Here is an 18,834-nt window from a genome sequence, read left to right on the forward strand (position 1 = left end):
TTATTTATTTCCTGTCTAATCTTTATTATTTCCTTCCTTCTGCTGACTTTAGGTTTTGTTTGTTCTTCTTTTTCTAATTCTTTTAGGTGGCAGGTTAGGCTGTTTATTTGAGATTTTTCTTGTTTCTTGAGGAAGAGCTGTATCACTGTGAACTTCCTTCTAAGGACTGCTTTTGCTGCATCCCATAGATTTTGTATGTTTGTGTTTTCATTGTCATTTGTCTCGACGTATTTTTTAATTTCTTCTTTGACTTCATCGTTGACCCATTGGTTTTTTAGTAGAAAGTTGTTTAGTCTTCATGTAATTGTTTTTTTCCTAATTTCTCTTTCTGTGATTGAGTTCTAGTTTCATGCTGTTGTGGTCAGAAAAGATGCTTGAAATAATTTCTATCCTCTTAAATTGGTTGGGGCTTGTTTTGTGCCCTGGTATGTGGTCTATCCTAGAGAATGTTCCATGTGTACTTGGAAAGAATGTGATTTTTTTTTTTTTGGATGTAATGTCCTGAAAATATCAATTAAGTCTAACTGTTCTATTGCATCCTTTAGGATCTCTGTTGCCTTATTGATTTTCTCTCTGGAAGATCTATCCATTGATGTCAGTGGAGTGTTAAAGTCTCCTAGTATTATTGTATTCCTATTAATTTCTCCCTTTATGTCTGCTAGTATTTTTTGTATGTATTAGTTTTATGTATTTAGATGCCCCTATATTGGGTGCATATATGTTAATAATATCCTCATCTTGTATTGATCCTTTTATCATTATATAGTGTCCTTTATCTTTCTTTATGTCCTGTGTTTTAAAGTCTATTTTGTCTGATATGAGTATTGCTACGCCTGCTTTCTTGTCATTTCCATTTGCATGAAATATCTTTTTCTATTCCCTCACTTTCAATCTATGTGTGTTCTTTGCCCTAAAGTGGGTCTCTTGTAGGCAGCATATTGTAGACTCTTGTTTTATTATCCAGCCTGCCACTCTGTCTTTTGATTGGAGCATTTAGTCCATTGACATTTAAGGTAATTATTGATAGGTATGTATTTTTCACTTTAAACCTTGTTTTCCAGTTGATTTTGTATTTCTTGTCTGTTACTTTCTTTTTTGATGATTTTCTTTTGTATTGTGCTTGTGTTCTCTTCCATTCGGTTTTTGTGAATCTATTGTATGTTTTTGGTTTATGGTTACCCTGTTTTTCAAGTATGTTAACCCATTAGTATATCTATTATACTTGCTTTAGACTGGTAGTCATATAGGCTCAAACACATTCTAAAAAAAAAATCTACATTTTCTTACTCCATTCCCTCACATTTTGTGATTTTGATGTCCTCTTTTACATATTCATGTTTATCCTTTTGCTGTTCATTGTAGTTATTGTTGCTTTCACATGAACTTTTTTAATCTGTGTACTGGCTTATCTAAGTGACTTACTTTCCAATTGTGATGTTCTCTTTCCTATAGATTCTTGCTTCTTTTCTATTTAGAGAAAACCTTTCAATAATTCTTTTAGGATAGCTTTAGTATTGCTGTATTCGTTTCATTTTTGTTTGTCTGAGAAATTCTTTCTCTCCTTCTATTCTAAATGATAATCTTGCTGGGTTGCAGGTTCTTCCATTTCAGGATTTTGGATATACCATGCCACTCCCTTCTGGCTTGCAACATTTCTGTAGAGAAACCTGCTGATAGCTATATAGGGGTTCCCTTGTAACTAACTCTTTGTTTTTCTCTTGCTGCCTTTAGCAGCTCTCTTTAATTTCTGCCATTTCGATTATAATATGTCTTGGTGTAGGTCTGTTTGGGTTCATCTTGTTTGGGACCCTCTGTTCTTCCTTTACCTGGATATCTGTTTCCTTCTTTAGGTTTGGGAAATTTTCAGCCATAATTTCTTCAAATACATTTTTGATCCCCTTTTCTCTTTCTTCTCCTTCTGGGATCCCATGTATGCATAGATTGGCAGGCTTTATATTATTCCACAGGTTTTATATATTGCCTTCTTTTTTTTTTTTCATTTGTCATTCTGTCTGCTGTTCTCATTGGATGATTTCCATTATTCTATCTTCCAGATCACCTATTCATTCTTCTGCATTATTCAGTTTGCTATTTGTTGCCTTTAGCTCAGCTTTCATCTCAGCAAATGAGTTTTCTAATTTTAATTGGCTCTTCTTTATAGATTCGAGTTCCTTTTTATAGTAATCTGCATTTCTGTCAATAGCCTTTCTTAATTCCTTCAGTATTTTTATTACCTCCTTTTTGAACTTAGGCTCTGATAGATGGGAGAGGTCTGTTTCATTGTTCTTTCAGGGGAATTCTTTTGATCTTTTAGTTGGGGCTGATTCCTTTGCTTCTTCATTTTACTTATATTTCTCTGGCTCTATGAGTTTAGGAGAAACAGTTACCTATTGCAGTCATGGAGGGCTGTTTTTATGTGGGAGCATCCCCGTGTTGCCTGCATAAGTCTAATATTTGTGGTATGAGTGCTGTGTTTAGTATGAATGCCAGCCACTTCTTTCCTCGGTGTGTGCTGGCCATTATCCCCTTGATAGGGGGTGTGACTGGTGTGGTGGTGACACCACACTGCACTGCACTGGCTGTTGAGCAGGGCCTCCTCTTTGCTGTGTGGTTATCACAGCCCTGTCTGGAGCAGGGTCTTCTCCTCAGTTGGAGTAGAAGCCCCCAGATCCGTTTCGGAGCTTCAGTGTGAGGTAGGTGGGACTGGGGCACTTTCCACCGGGAGAGGAGCCACTGAGTATTCCTCTGCAGGAGCTGTCCACCAGGAGGTGCACACTGTGGTGTCGCCTGCCACCTGTTGTGCAGACTCGCAAAGCACACTGCTGTTGGTATTGCCCCTAGCCCCGCCTTAACCATGGGAAGGCAGGCAGTCAGCCCTGGTGTCCCTCAGGCGCTGCACTCACAAAGCCACCAGCACAGATTCATTGGTACAGATCTGCTGAAATCAGGCATCACAGTCACTGGAGTCAGGCACCCGGACATGCTGTGGGAGCTACAGAATCAGCCTGGACTCTGGTCCCACCTCCACGTGTGCATGCCAGCAAAGCCTGCCGCCACTAATGCTGGGCCCACTCCAGCCAGAGGAGCACCAGTAATCACTCAGATGTCCCACAGGCACTGAGCTTACAAAGCCATGGGCAGCATCTAAATCTGTGGGTAGCACAGCCAGTGGGAGATAACTCGGATCTCAGCCCTGCTTCCGGGGTTGTGAGGCCCCTGGGGATCAGCTCAGATTTCAGCCCCACCTCCTCGAGAGGGCAACCCACCGGTGCTGGAGCACTCTCAGAGCTCCTAGCGGCAGAGCCGCACCCACTGTGAGCACACTGAGGACGAGGCTGCTACGGTGGAGCCCCGCCCCTCCCTTTGCACACATGGAAACAATGAGGCTCCTGTGGCAGACCCAGGCTAGTTCCTGAGTACCCCCCACCCCCCCACCTCCCGTTGCTTGGACCTCACTCCATGTCCTTCAGGCTGTCTCCATGTCCTTTCCCCAGGTCTATCTGCTGAAGCCCAAGTTTCAGCACCCAACCCCTGAGAGAACCGGCAGACATGTATCTCAGGTTGGGGAGTGCAGGGAGGTGGCCAGGACCCTCTGTGCTGGTCTCTCTCTGTTCTGCCTGCTGCAGTCTGGCTGCTGCACTCTCCTCTGAAGCTCCCTTTCTGTCCCAGCTGATCTCTCAATAGTGAAGGGTGTTCCCAGGGAGACAGAATCTTTCCTGTATCAGAGCTCCCTCCCAGGGGCACAGGTCCCATCCTGATTCCTCTTTTTTTCTTTCATCCCACCCAGCTATGTGATGATCTTTCTCGCAATTTTGGTTGTATGAGGTCTTCTGCCAGCTTTCAGTAGGTATTCTGTGAGAATTTTTCCACATGTAGATGTACGTTTGATGTATCTGTGGGAGGAGGTGAGCTTCTATTCCACTATCTTGATCTCCTTTCCCTCCCCTGGATTTTAGTATCAGGTCACCCTTAAGTTATTAGGGTTTGTAGGGCACTAATGGTGACAAATGGGGATGCCCTTCCCCCATGTTCAGATTGACCAATGCCCAAGGGTAGCACCAGCATTTGTCTCGGGGAGGAAATTATCTCACCAGTTTATAGCCACATGTGGCATTGTTCTAAAGTAATGCTGATGGGTATATTTCTAAGGATTTTGCTCCACCTAATTTTGGAGTTATATAGGTACCCTTCTATTAGACAGAATCATGCTAATATTTTCCTTAAGATAACCAAGTGGGTAACTCTTCCACTCTTGCATATTTAAAATGAACAAGTAGCTATCTAATACAAGAATAAAAGGAGAGCTTCCACTCAGTACTACCAGAAAGGCAAAAAAATTTACTAAATTATGGTACTGTTTTGCTCAGAACCTAACATTGAATATGAAAAGTTAAAGAAAGAAAACAGAGGAAAAAGTCAAAAGAAAGCATTTTTATTAATTATCTCCAATCCTCTGGGCCCCTTGTTGGAAACTTTCCCGTTTGCTACAGTGTGGGGACAACGCTACTTGAATAATCCAACATCTGGGATTTCTATCAAACTCCAACCATTTGTTTTTCATTGAATAAAACCCACACTGGAGTAAAAGAAAATTTGTTGGACAATAGTGGCCCCAAAGTATTCCTTTAAGCAAGTATATATAATAATTTAAAAGATCAAAAACAAGTTTATAATTATTTCTTCAGATGACCTCTTTTGTTCCTTCTCAGATTATCTATATGTGATTTAATGTACTTTCATCTTCTTTTGCTCCTTGTTATGTTTTTATTTATTTTAATTTTGAGTATGTACTACTTTTATAATTAGAAACAACATAGTAAATGAAGTTAATAAGAACATTTAGAAGTTGAAAAAAGTATGGTGTCCTTGAAAACTTTTTTCTATGTCATCTATGTAATATTTCAAAATTGGATCTAATTTCATGTTGTATCATATAAAGGTTCAAAAAGTGCACAAAAATAGAGAATATAACCAACCTTTATGAATTCATCAGAGGAGTTCACCAGCCATCATTAATCTGCCACACTAATTTCTTCTGTTCTCTCTCTCTCTCTATTTAAACTTCTTAAAGCAAATTTCAGACTTCATGGTATTTTAGCCCTTAATACTATATCATGAATCTCAAAAAAGGAAGGGCACATTTTTTTACCTAACTGTATTGCATGGCCACGTACATAGTAAAACTAACAATAATTCCTAATGCCATCTAATACTCAGGCCATAATCAAATTTCCCCCATTTGCTAAAAAACATCTTAAAACTTGGTTTCTACATATGAAGCTCCAAATACGGTCCATTCATTGTATTTGGCTGTTCATAATCCTATATCTGTCTTAACTCCTAATCTGGAACAGTCTCTTCCCACTTCTTTTTTCTCTTTTTTTTTTTTTCACGTTTAGAAATTTTTATTATCAAAACTTTCAAACATCCACAAAAGTAGAGAGAACGGTGTAATGAACCCCCATATGCCACCCACTCAGATTCAACAGTGATCACTATCTTGCCTCTCTTACTTCATCTATCCTTCTCTGTTTGGGGAATTATTTTAAAGCCAGTCCCAGACACCCTGGCTGTTTGCCTCTATAGTAATTCAGTCTGTATCTCCCCCACCAAAAAAAAAACCACCCCAAACTATTGCTTTACATAGCCACAATTCCATTATCACAAATACAAGTATATAATGTAAAATTTTTTTACATTTCAAAAATACAAATTTAGGGCTTCCCTGGTGGCACAGTGGTTGAGAGTCCGCCTGCCGATGAGGGGACACGGGTTCGTGCCCCAGTCTGGGAGGATCCCACATGCCACGGAGCGGCTGGGCCTGTGAGCCGTGGCCGCTGAGCCTGCGTGTCCGGAGCCTGTGCTCCGCAACGGGAGAGGCAACAACGGTGAGAGGCCCGCGTACCACAAAAAATAAAAAAATAAATAAAATTTAAAAATACAAATTTATACAAGTAATAATATGGTCATTTAAAAAATATAGAAGTATGTAAAATAAAAAATGAGAGTTTGCTATCCCTACCCCAAAACCTGACTCTTAAAATGTGTTCACTGTTAACAATCTGGTGTGTGTTCTTCCCGACTTTTTTCTACGCACGCAAGATGCGCATGGTGTGTGTGTGCATGGTGTGTGCATGCATGCATGTGTGTGTGTACATACTCTGCTTTCCAAATGTTTTCTTTCATTGAATTATACATCCTACACATCTCCCTGTGTGTTTATTTAGCTCTGCTTCACTCTCCTCCATGGCTGCATTGCATTCCAGAGCATGGAGGTGCTGTAAATTATCTGGTCCCCTGAATGTAGTTGGGTTTTTTTTTTGTGGAAACATATAAACCAATTATTGTTCTTTTTGTTTAAATATATTTAAAATATAATTGACAGTTTTAAGCAACAGTAATACAGTGCACAGTGGGCTTTATAATATATGCAATACTGAAATGCATACACCAATGATACAATAATACAAATAAGATACTGGTACAAGGTTCTTACTCCAGAGTTTACGTAATATAATTAATTGAAGGTAAACGGGCCTCTCACTGTTGTGGCCTCTCCTGTTGCAGAGCACAGGTTCTGGACGTGCAGGCCCAGTGGCCGTGGCTCACGGGCCTAACCGCTCGGCGGCATGTGGGATCTTCCTGGACCGGGGCACGAACCCATGTCCCCTGCATCGGCAGGCGGATTCTCAACCACTGCGCCACGAGGGAAGCCCAAAATCACTTCTTTTTTTTTCTAATTTATTTTTTTATACAGGAGGTTCTTATTAGTCATCCATTTTATACACATCAGTGTATACATGTCAATCCCAATCTCCCAATTCATCCCACCACCACCCCTACCCCCACCACTTTCCCCCCTTGGTGCCCATATGTTTGTTCTCTGCATCTGTGTCTCAATTTCTGCCTTGCAAACCGGTTCATCTGTACCATTTTTCTACGTTCCACATATATGCATAAATATACAATATTTGTTTTTTTCTTTATGACTTAACTTCACTCCATGTCTCTACAAATGACCCAATTTTGTTCCTTTTTATGGCTGAGTAATATTCTATGGTATATATGTACCACATCTTCTTTATCCATTCATCTGTCAATGGGCATTTAGGTTGCTTCCATGTCCTGGCTATTGTAAATAGTGTCGTAATAAATATTGGGGTGCATGTGTCTTTTTGAATTATGGTTTTCTCTGGATATATGCCCAGTAGTGGGATTGCTGGGTCATATGGTAATTCTATTTTTAGGTTTTTAAGGAACCTCCATACTGCGCTCCATAGTGGCTGTAACCATTTACATTCCCACCAACAGTGCAAGAGGGTTCCCTTTTCTCCACACCCTCTCCAGCATTTGTTGTTTGTAGATTTTCTGATGATGCCCATTCTAACTGGTGTGAGGTGATACTGTAGTTTTGATTTGCATTTCTCTAATAATTAGTGATGTTGAGCAGCTTTTCATGTGCTTCTTGGCCATCTGTATGCCTTCTTTGGAGAAATGTCTGTTTAGGTCTTCTGCCCATTTTTGGATTGGGTTGTTTGTTTTTTTTAATATTGAGCTGCATAAGCTGTTTATATATTTTGGAGATTAATCCTTTGTCCATTGATTCGTTTGCAAATATTTTCTCCCATTCTGAGGGGTGTCTTTTTGTCTTATTTGTAGTTTCCTTTGCTGTACAAAACTTTTAAGTTTCATTAGGTTCCATTTGTTTATTTTTGTTTTTATTTCCATTACTCTAGGAGGTGGATCAAAAAAGATCTTGCTGTGATTTATGTCAAAGAGTGTTCTTCCTGTTTTCCTCTAAGAGTTTTATAGTCTCCAGTCTTACATTTAGGTCTGTAATCCATTTTGAGTTTATTTTTGTAAATGGTATTAGGGAGTGTTCTAATATCATTCTTTTACATGTAGCTGTCTAGTTTTCCCAGCACCACTTATTGAAGAGGCTGTCTTTTCTCCATTGTATATCCTTGCCTCCTTTGTCATAGATTAGTTGACCATAGGTGTGTGGGTTTCTCTCTGGGCTTTCTATCCTGTTCCATTGATCTATATTTCTATTTTTGTGCCAGTACCATATTGTCTTGATTACTGTAGTTTTGTAGTATAGTCTGAACTCCAGGAGCCTGATTCCTCCAGCTCCGTTTTCTTCCCTCAAAACTGCTTTGGCTATTCGGGGTCCTTTGTGTCTCCATATAAATTTTAAGAATTTTTGTTCTACTTCTGTAAAAAATGCCATTGGTAATTTGATAGGGATTGCATTGAATATGTAGATTGCTTTGGATGGTATAGTCATTTTCACAATATTGAGTCTTCCAATCCAAGAACATGGTGTATCTCTCCCTCTGTTTGTATCATCTTTAATTTCTTTCATCAGTGTCTTATAGTTTTCTGCATACAGGTCTTTGTCTCCCTAGGTTTATTCCTAAGTATTTTATGCTTTTTGTTGCAGTGGTAAATGGGAGTGTTTCCTTAATTTCTCTTTCAGATTTTTCATCATTACTGTATAGGAATGCAAGAGTTTTCTGTACATTAATTTTGTATCCTGCAACTTTACCAAATTCATTGATTAGCTCTAGTAGTTTTCTGGTGGCATCTTTAGAATTCTCTATGTATAGTATCATGTCATCTGCGAACAGTGACAGTTTTACTTCTTCTTTTCCAATTTGTATTCCTTTTATTTCTTTTTCTTCTCTAATTGTTGTGGCTAGGGCTTCCAAAACTATGTTGAATAATAGTGGTGAGAGTGGACATCCTTGTTTTGTCCCTGATCTTGGAGGAAATGCTTTCAGTTTTTCACCATTGAGAATGATGTTTGTTGTGGGTTTGTCATATATGGCCTTTATTATGTTGAGGTAGGTTCCCTCTATACTCACTTTCTGGAGAGTTTTTATCATAAATGGGTGTTGAATTTTGTCAAAAGATTTTTCTGCATCTATTGAGATGATCATATGGTTTTTCTTCTTCAGTTTGTTAATATGGTGTATCACATTGATTGATTTGCATATATTGAAGAATCCTTGTATCCCTGGGATAAATTCCACTTGATCATGGTGTATGATCCTTTTGATGTGTTCTGTTTGCTAGTATTTTGTTGAGGATTTTTGCATCTATATTCATAAGTGATATTGGTCTGTAATTTTTTTTTGTAGTGTCTTTGTCTGGTTTTGGCATCAGGGTGATGGTGGCCTCATAGAATGAATTTGGAAGTGTTCCTTCCTCTGCAATTTTTTGCAAGAGTTTGAGAAGGATGGGTGTTAGCTATTCTCTAAATGTTTGGTAGAATTCAGCTGTGAAGCCATCTGGTCCTGGACTTTTGTTTGTTGGAACATTATTAATCACAGTTTCAATGTCATTACTTGTGATTGGTCTGTTCATATTTTCTACTTCTTCCTGATTCAGTCTTGGGAGGTTATACCTTTCTAAGAATTTGTCCATTTCTTCCAGGTTGTCCATTTTATTGGCATAGAGTTGCTTGCAGTAGTCTCTTAGGATGCTTTGTATTTCTGTGGTGTCTGTTGTAACTTCTCCTTTTTCATTTCTAATTTTATTGATTTGAGTCCTCTCCCTCTTTTTCTTGATGAGTCTGGCTAATGGTTTATCAATTTTATTTATCTTCTCAAAGAACCAGCTTTTAGTTTTAATTGATCTTTGCTATTGTTTTCTTTGTTTCTATTTCATTTATTTCTGCTCTGATCTTTATGATTTCTTTCCTTCTACTAACTTTGGGTTTTGTTTGTTCTTCTTTCTCTAGTTCTTTTAGGTGTAAGGTTAGATTGTTTATTTGTGATGTTTGTTGTTTCTTGAGGTAGGATTGTATTGCTGTAAACTTCCCTCTTAGAACTGCTTTTGCTGCATCCCATAGGTTTTGGATCGTCATGTTTTCATTGTCATCTATCTCTAGGTATTCTTTGATTTCCCCTTCGATTTCTTCAGTGATCTCTTGGTTATTTAGTAATGAATTGTTTAGCCTCCATGTGTTTGTGTTTTTTACATCTTTTTCCCTGTAATTGTTTTCTAATCTCATAGTATTGTGGTCAGAAAAAATGCTTGGTATAATTTTAATTTTCTTAAATTTACTGAGGCTTGATTTGTGACCCAAGATGTGATCAGTGCTGGAGAATGTTCCGTGCACACTTGAGAAGAAAGTGTAATCTGCTGTTTTTGGATGGAATGTCCTGTAAATATCAGTTAAATCTATCTGGTCTATTGTGTCATTTAAAGCTTGTTTTTCCTTATTAATTTTCTGTTTGGATGGTCTGTCCATTGGTGAAAGGGAGGTGTTAAAGTCCCCCACTATTATTGTGTTCCTGTCGATTTCCTCTTTTATATATGTTAGCAGTTGCCTTATGTATTGAGGTGCTCCTATGTTGGGTGCATATATATATTTATAATTGTTATATCTTCTTCTTGGATTGATCCCTTGATCATTATGTAGTGTCCTTCCTTGTCTCTTGTAACATTCTTTCTTTTAAAATCTATTTTATCTAATATGAGTATTGCTACTCCAGCTTTCTTTTGATTTCCATTTGCATGGAATATCTTTTTCCATCCCCTCGCTTTCAGTCTGTATGTGTCCCTAGGTCTGACATGGGTTTCTTGTAGACAGCATTTATATGGGTCTTGTTTTTGTATCCATTCAGCGAGCCTGTGTCTTTTGTTTGGAACATTTAATCCATTCACGTTTAAGGTAATAATCGATATGTATATTTCTATTACCATTTTCTTAATTGTTTTGGGTTTGTTTTTGTAGGTCCTTTTCTTCTCTTGCATTTCCCACTTAGAGAAGTTCCTTTAGCATTTGTCATAGAGCTAGTTTGGTGGTGCTGAATTCTCTTAGCTTTTGCTTGTCTGTAAAGCTTTTGATTTCTCCATCGAATCTGAATGAGATCCTTGCCAGGTAGAGTAATCTTGGTTGTAGGTTCTTCCCTTTCATCACTTTAAATATGTCATGCCACTCCCTTCTGGCTTGTAGAGTTTCTGCTGAGAAATCAGCTGTTAAGCTTATGGGAGTTCCCTTGTATGTTATTTGTCATTTTTCCCTTGCTGCTTTCAATAATTTTTCTTTGTCTTTAATTTTTGCCAATTTGATTACTATGTGTCTTGGTTTGTTTCTCCTTGGGTTTATCCTGTATGGGACTCTCTGCACTTCCTGGACTTGGGTGACTATTTCCTTTTCCATGTTAGGGAAGTTTTCAACTATAATCTCTTCAAATATTTTCTTGGGTCCTTTCTCTCTCTCTTCTCCTTCTGGGACCCCTATAATATGAATGTTGTTGTGTTTAATGTTGTCGCAGAGGTCTCTTAGGCTGTCTCCATTTCTTTTCATTCTTTTTTCTTTATTCTGTTTTGCAGCAGTGAATTCCACCATTCTGTCTTCCAGGTCACTTATCCATTCTTCTGCCATAGTTATTCTGCTATTGATTCCTTCTAGTGTATTTTTCATTTCAGTTATTGTATTGTTCATCTCTGATTGTTCGTTCTTTAATTCTTCTAGGTCTTTGTTGAACATTTCTTGCATCTTCTCAATCTTTGCCTCCATTCTTTTTTCAAGGTCCTGGATCATCTTCACTATCATTATTATGAATTCCTTTTCTGGAAGGTTGCCTATCTCCACTTCATTTAGTTGTTTTTCTGGGTTCTATCTTGTTCCTTCATCTGGTACATAGCCCTCTGCCTTTTTGTCTCGTCTATCTTTCTGTGGACGTGGTTTTTGTTCCAGAGGCTGCAGGATTGTAGTTCTCCTTGCTTCTGCTGTCTGCCTTCTGGTGGATTAGGCTATCTAAGAGGCTTGTGCAAGTTTCCTGATGGGAGGGACTGGTAGTGGGTATAGCTTGGTGTTGCTCTGGTGGGCAGAGCTCAGTAAAACTTGAATCCGCTTGTCTGCTGATGGGTGGGGCTGGATTCCCTCCCTGTTGGTTGTTTGGCCTGAGGCATCCCAACACTGGAGCCTACAGGGCTCTTTGGTGGGGCTAATGGCGGACTTGGGAGGGCTCACACCAAGGAGTAATTCCCAAAAGTGAGAGAGAGACACAGCCACCCCAGCCTCTGCAGGAGACCCTCCAACACTAGCAGGTAGGTCTGGTTCAGTCTCCTATGGGGTCACTGCTCCTTCCCCTGGGTCTCAGTGTGCACACTACTTTGTGTGTGCCCTCCAAGATTGGAGTCTCTGTTTCCCCCATTCCGGTCAAAGTCCTGTAATCAAATCCTGCTAGGCTTCAAAGTCTGATTCTCTAGGAATTCCTCTTCCCGTTGCCAGACCCCCAGGTTTCCTTCCCACTTCTATTTGTTTGTTCTGGGCCATTGACTAATTAAAGAAACCTGGTCAAATGTCCTATAGAATGTCCCACATTGTGAATTTGGCTGAATACATATTTTAAAAATAAAAGGCATTACAGTTGTGATTCTATAACATTATCCTGCCTAAACATCTCCAAAACATAAAACCCCCTTCAATGATAGCTATAAGCAAAAATCCATAGGATTTGGGAAAAGATTGATTTAATGAACAGTACACTAAATGGATATACTAAATTTCCTTTTTTCAAATGTTTGTGATAAAAAGGAAATCAAATTTATAGAGAATTTGCCTTTTTTAACATCTTTATTGGAGTATAATTGCATTACAATGGTGTATTCGTTTCTGCTTTATAACAAAGTGAATCAGTTATACATATACATATGTTCCCATATCTCTTCCTTCTTGCGTCTCCCTCCCTCCCACCCTCCCTATCCCACCCCTCTAGGTGGTCACAAAGCACCGAGCTGATCTCCCTGTGATATGTGGCTGCTTCTCACTAGTTATCTGTTTTACGTTTGGTAGTGTGTATATGTCCATGCCTCTCTCTCACTTTGTTACAGCTTACCCTTCCCCCTCCCCATGTCCTCAAGTCCATTCTCTAGTAAGTCTGTGTCTTTATTCCCATCTTACCCCTAGGTTCTTCAAGACATTTTTTTTTCTTTGATTCCATATATATGTGTTAGCATACGGTATTTGTCTTTCTCTTTCTGACTTACTTCACTCTGTATGACAGACTCTAGGTCCATCCACCTCACTACAAATAACTCAATTTCGTTTCTTTTTATAGCTGGGTAATATTCCATTGTATATATGTGCCACATCTTCTTTATCCTTTCATCCGATGATGGACACTTAGGTTGCTTCCATCTCCTGGCTATTGCAAATAGAGCTGCAATGAACATTTTGGTACATGACTCTTTTTGAATTACGGTTTCCTCAGGGTATATGCCCAGTAGTGGGATTGCTGGGTCATATGGTAGTTCTATTTGTAGTTTTTTAAGGAACCTCCATACTGTTCTGCATAGTGGCTGTACCAATTCACATTCCCACCAGCAGTGCAAGAGTGTTCCCTTTTCTCCACACCCTCTCCAGCATTTATTGTTTCTAGATTTTTTGATGATGGCCATTCTGACCAGTGTGAGATGATATCTCATTGCAGTTTTGATTTGCATTTCTCTAATGATTAGTGATGTTGAGAATCCTTTATGTGTTTGGTGGCTATCTGTATATCTTCTTTGGAGAAATGTCTATTTAGGTCTTCTGCCCATTTTCGGATTGGGTTGTTTGTTTTTTTGTTATTGAGCTGCATGAGCTGCTTGTAAATTTTGGAGATTAATCCTTTGTCAGTTGCTTCATTTGCAAATATTTTCTCCCATTCTGAGGGTTGTCTTTTGGTCTTGTTTATGGTTTCCTTAGAATTTGGTTTTTTGAAGAACATTTGAAATAGTGCCTTAAGGAATGTAACTAAGAAAAAAATTCTCTACTGTGTGTCTTGTAAATATATACCATTGTATGAATTGAAAACTGACTCTAGGGAAGTCAGCAAAGAAAAACCGTCTTTGAAATGTGAGAATATGGATGCTTTGACTGTATTTCTATTTATTTGATGTGTTTAGATTGCCAGAAAAGACATAGGGTGCCCAGCTAAATTTAAATCTCAGGTAAAAAACAATAAGGTTTTTTAGCATAATTATATTGCATGCAATATTTAGGACATACTTATGCTAAATATTACTTATGGTTTATCTGAAATTCATATTTAACTGGGCATCTGCATTTCTATTTGCTAAATCTGACAACCTGTGGACAAACTCTCTACTACAATGTGGTGGGGAAGACCCAAGGAGGAGCTTCAATACTGGAGAAGAGTACCATATGAGGACACTGTCAGCCTCTTGACCCCACTTCTGAAATGTGGGAACAGCCACAAGTCTCTGACACTCTCCAGCTGGTTGCTCAGGAAAACTGGCTTCTTATTTCTGTGCATAAACACCCTAAGCTGAGATTCTGTGCAGGACCTGCCAAAGCAGAGTACAATGAGATATTGTTTTCTCTCTGAGAAACAGGCGTCACAGAAGCCAGAATCACAAGAGATTCTGGAATGAAAATGTGGGCTAGGATCCACCTGCAAGTTCCTCAAAGCCCTCTGTGTAAACACCAGAGATACAATAAGACTGAACATATTATAAAATATAAGGCAGGAGACAAAGAAGAAAATAAGAGGAGTAGAAAAGTTATGTCCAAAAATCCTGGCTTAAAAATTCCCATCAGTGGACTATAAAACTTAACTCTGAACATCCTAGCAATCAAGGCAAAGAATGAAGACACTGGGTTACAGAAATTTTGTGGCTAGGCTGGCAATAGAAAGTTTCTTAATTCATTTAGAAGCAAATGGTTTTCACAGCCCTTAGTTCTGAAGGAAATTTGTACTGGAGGTGAAACATATTAAGGATATATAAGAATGGTATAGTAGCAGCTACTTCTTCAAAGCAAAGCAAGAAACATAACTCCCTTGCATAGAAATTTTAGAACTTTCACTGTCTGTAGGTGGTGTCATTAATCTTTTTAATAATACATTTTTCCAGTTAAAACATATAGGAAACATCCATTTTTGTATTACTGTCTAAAAGACTACCTCCTATGCTTCTTTGGTTTAGAACTTATCACTGAATTATTTTCTAGACTGCTAGAAGTGAGGTGGGACATTCTGTCAAGTCACCTGATGTCAAGGTCAGACAAATCATTGATGCTGAATAACCTTTGACTTAATCGTAGCGAGTATTCATAGAAAGATTTGGGGGGCCTAGGTACAGACAATATCTTCATACCATACTTTATGTCTGAGGAAGGGCATTTACCTATGAGGGTATTTCTTTATGTCTAGAATAGATAGAAACACCCAGTAGAGGACATTAGAAATCACCTTAGTTCTTCCTAGCTAAAGTCACTCCTTGTTGGAGATAAACGTCACGCCTAGAAGTCACTTTTAGTTGTGGGGTGTCCTTCCCCTAAGACTTATATAGTACTGAACAGAGCATAATGCAGCTAGGAGACGTCATGCTAGTCTTGTCAACCTGGCATGTAGCTAAGCAGAGCTGTATTATACACAAACAAGCCAGAATTCCTTTGTTGAAAATGACCTTCTGTTAAAGCCAGAACAGTGTCAACTGTAAGCTTGATACCAGAGACTTTACAATAGAAGCCACTATGGGGGCTGGGAGAGGGAGGGAGACAGAATGAACCCCAACCAAATACTAGAGGGGTGCAAAATGTCTGGGCAGTTTAGGGAGAAACAGAATAAAAGCAGAAGTAATCGAAAGTGAAACATTTACCAACAAAAAATCATCCAAGTAAAACACCAGTCATGTAAGCATACTGGAAAGCACGCTTTTAAAGACCAGGAATCTGCTTTCCAACTCTAAGGAACTCTTTGTGTACTGTGGTAACTTATTTCTTATATTGTCATTCTTTTCTACTGATTTTATTATCATTGGCTGAACTTTATAAAAGCAATAAGGGGGAAAAAAGAAAAGCAAATTACTGAACTGAGCTTGGAAATGGGAAAGGTTGTATCAAGATGACATTTGAAACACTGGCCCAACTTTTCTTTTGAATTGCACAGTTAAGATCACAGAACAACATGGGAAATGAGCCAGATTACACGGTACATTAAAATAAACATAGAGTTATTTCCTCAACCCCACAAAGTAGGCAGTGTCACGGACCACTGCCTTTCCATGAGATGGAGAAATCCTTTCCATCTTTTGGAGAGGTTATATTTTAGTCCTTGGAAAGTGTACTTGGATTTCTTTATTTTCATTGTACTTCTCTTCCTTGTTAACATATTTTGTATAGCATAAGGCCTAAGCCTCTTCCCTTTGGCTGGTAGTAGTGTGAGTTGGAATAACACATTGTTTCAGGTTTTTCAAAGGTTATCAATGATCGAGAAGTTTTCCTGTTATAGAGGAGTTAAGTAGCATATTCCAAAAGTTTCTTTGTGAGGATGTTAGTTTTATTTTCCCTAGGATGAGAAGCAGCCTCATAGTTAATACCAGTCTTAGACAATCAGGTTTCTTTGTATCTACTTGTATTATAAACATGAATCACTTCAAATTAATTTAGCATCTTTTATTTAGGTTGGCTTTTGAGGTCCCTAATAATAACTAAAAGGAAACCAACTGATATAAGATCCAGCTGCCAAAAATTATATTTAAAACTAGAGTTTTCTTACCTGCTTTTCTCTGGCAGAGCTTGGGATGTCTTCTTTTGCAGAACATTTCTCAGGAATCATTTTAAAGCTGCTTTAAAATCATTCAGCCTAAGGTTATAACCAAAGTGGACAAGACTTCTTGTTAGTTCTCTTGGTCCTAGGGTCAGCTTCATAGTTTCAGGAAGTATTCATTCCTACAAGACAAGGTTTATATCCTATCCAGTTAAACTAAAGATGACTAGTTACCAGTACTCCATTGAAACCTGAAAAGTATGTGTTCTTTTAATTAAATAAATGAATGAGTAAATGTTTTATTTATTAAATAAAAGTAGAATATTAACTAGACAGATTTTTATGCTTTAGATAAAAAATATTTTACACATTGAACTATAAAGGAAGAAATAGAAGTGTTTTTAATAAAATACAATTTATTACTATATCATCAAATTTGAGAACTTTGGTTTGCAGATTTTATGATATAAAATATAATTTATCTTTTCTAGTTAAAGCTGAAAGTGTTTCTCTACCTTAAAGCTGTATCTATATCTTGTTTTCATTTTTTAAAACACTGTTACAACTTGGGTATTTCCTCAGCATTCTGAAAAATAACTCTACCCTCTGGGCTCACTGCTCTGCACTAGGGTCATCCTTCCTTTTTCATGAAAGTAACACATACTTTTAGGATAGAAGTTTTATTAACCAGTTTCCTGACTGTAGAATTGGAGGAGTGACAACCTTCTTTCATTTTGTCCTTTCTCTTCCCCTTTCAGTCCAGGTTGGCAGTGTTTCTGATGGTATAACATTCTCAACAGCATTGTGGGTCTCTTCTTTCACAGAGATGCACTCCATTAGATAAGAAGTTTCTCCACAGATCCTTCCTGGATAATCCCAAATCTGTTCCTGGTTTCTGGTGAGGTGGCCAAGGGGATCCCTGAGTTATATGTCTGATCTCTTCAAAGAGCCATCTGTATGATTGAATACACTGATCTTTTGATCCTTCCTAGGCACTAGCAAAACATTGTCTCTTTTTACCAAATTACTAATGAAGAAACTTAAATTTGGAGATGTTATTAACTGGCCTAAATCTCTCTCAATCCACTATAGCCACACAGTGGTCCTTGCTATCCGTCTAATAACATGAGGTGAGGGCCTCACTCACCTCAAGGTCATTGCTCTTCCCTTTGCCTAAAATGCTCTTCCTCTAGATGTCCATTGAACTGAAGGGTTTTCTGGGATGTGGGACTTTTAGTGCTAAAACTGGGGGAGTCCAGGAAAACTGGACAACTTGGTCACCCAGTTAGAATATATGTTTCCAAAGACAGGCATCTTGGTTGCTTATTGGTGTTTCTACAGCCCCTAGAAGAGGGCCTGGCATATGGTAGATGCTCAGTAAATATTTGTTGCATGAATAACTGAGTACTATGCTGAGTCCACTCTGGCGAAGGGAGGCACCAGGGACAACCATACAGAGTTTCCAAAGGCAGTATCCAGTATCAGATTTGATGGTCTTGGAGACACAAGATGCATGGTTCAGGGTCTAGTGGTGCTGTGATGGTTTACGTGTCAGCTTGACTGGGGTAAGGGTTGCCCAGATAGCTAGTACAACACAATTTCTGGATGTGTCTGTGAGGGTGTTTTGGGAAGAAATTAGCTTTGAAATGCAAAGGGAGTGGGAGGATGTGAAAGAACAGAGCATCTGAGATCTCTGTGACAATATCATAATATAGTTTAATATATATAAAATTTGATTCCCAGAAACAGTGGACAGACAGAATGGGGCAAAAAAAAATGTGTGAAGAGATAATGTCAAGAACATTCCAAAATGATGAATGATACCAATTCACAGATCCTAAACTCAACTAACATAAAACAGAATAAATACAAAGAAATCCACACCTAGGCACATCATAGTTAAACCAAAGATGAAGGCAAATCTTAACGGCATCCAGAGAAAAAGAACACATTATATTCAGTGGACACAATTACAAATAACGGATAACATCATTAGAAACAATGAAGGCCAGAAAATGATAAAATGGCATCTTTCAGGTGTGGAAAGATAGCTCCAAGTCTTTAGCTTGACTGCCAAAATATTGTTGTTGTCACAGACATCCAGGCTTACCAATATCATTGCTAGGTGATTACAGGAGGGGGAAATCAAGAGGTAGGAGGAGCTCTCAGAGGTAGAGAGAGAAACTAAGGGCTTGAATAACACAATAAGTTGGTGAGAGGGGAAAGCAATAAAGGAAATAGAGAAGGCAAGTAGAGGTACAACTGGATTGCAGTGTTTTGCGTGAGACTGTAGTGCCCTGCAGGATGTTTTGCATCCTTA

This window comes from Leucopleurus acutus, assembly GCF_964270905.1.
Source record: "Leucopleurus acutus genome assembly, chromosome: 6".
NCBI lineage: Eukaryota > Metazoa > Chordata > Mammalia > Artiodactyla > Delphinidae > Leucopleurus > Leucopleurus acutus.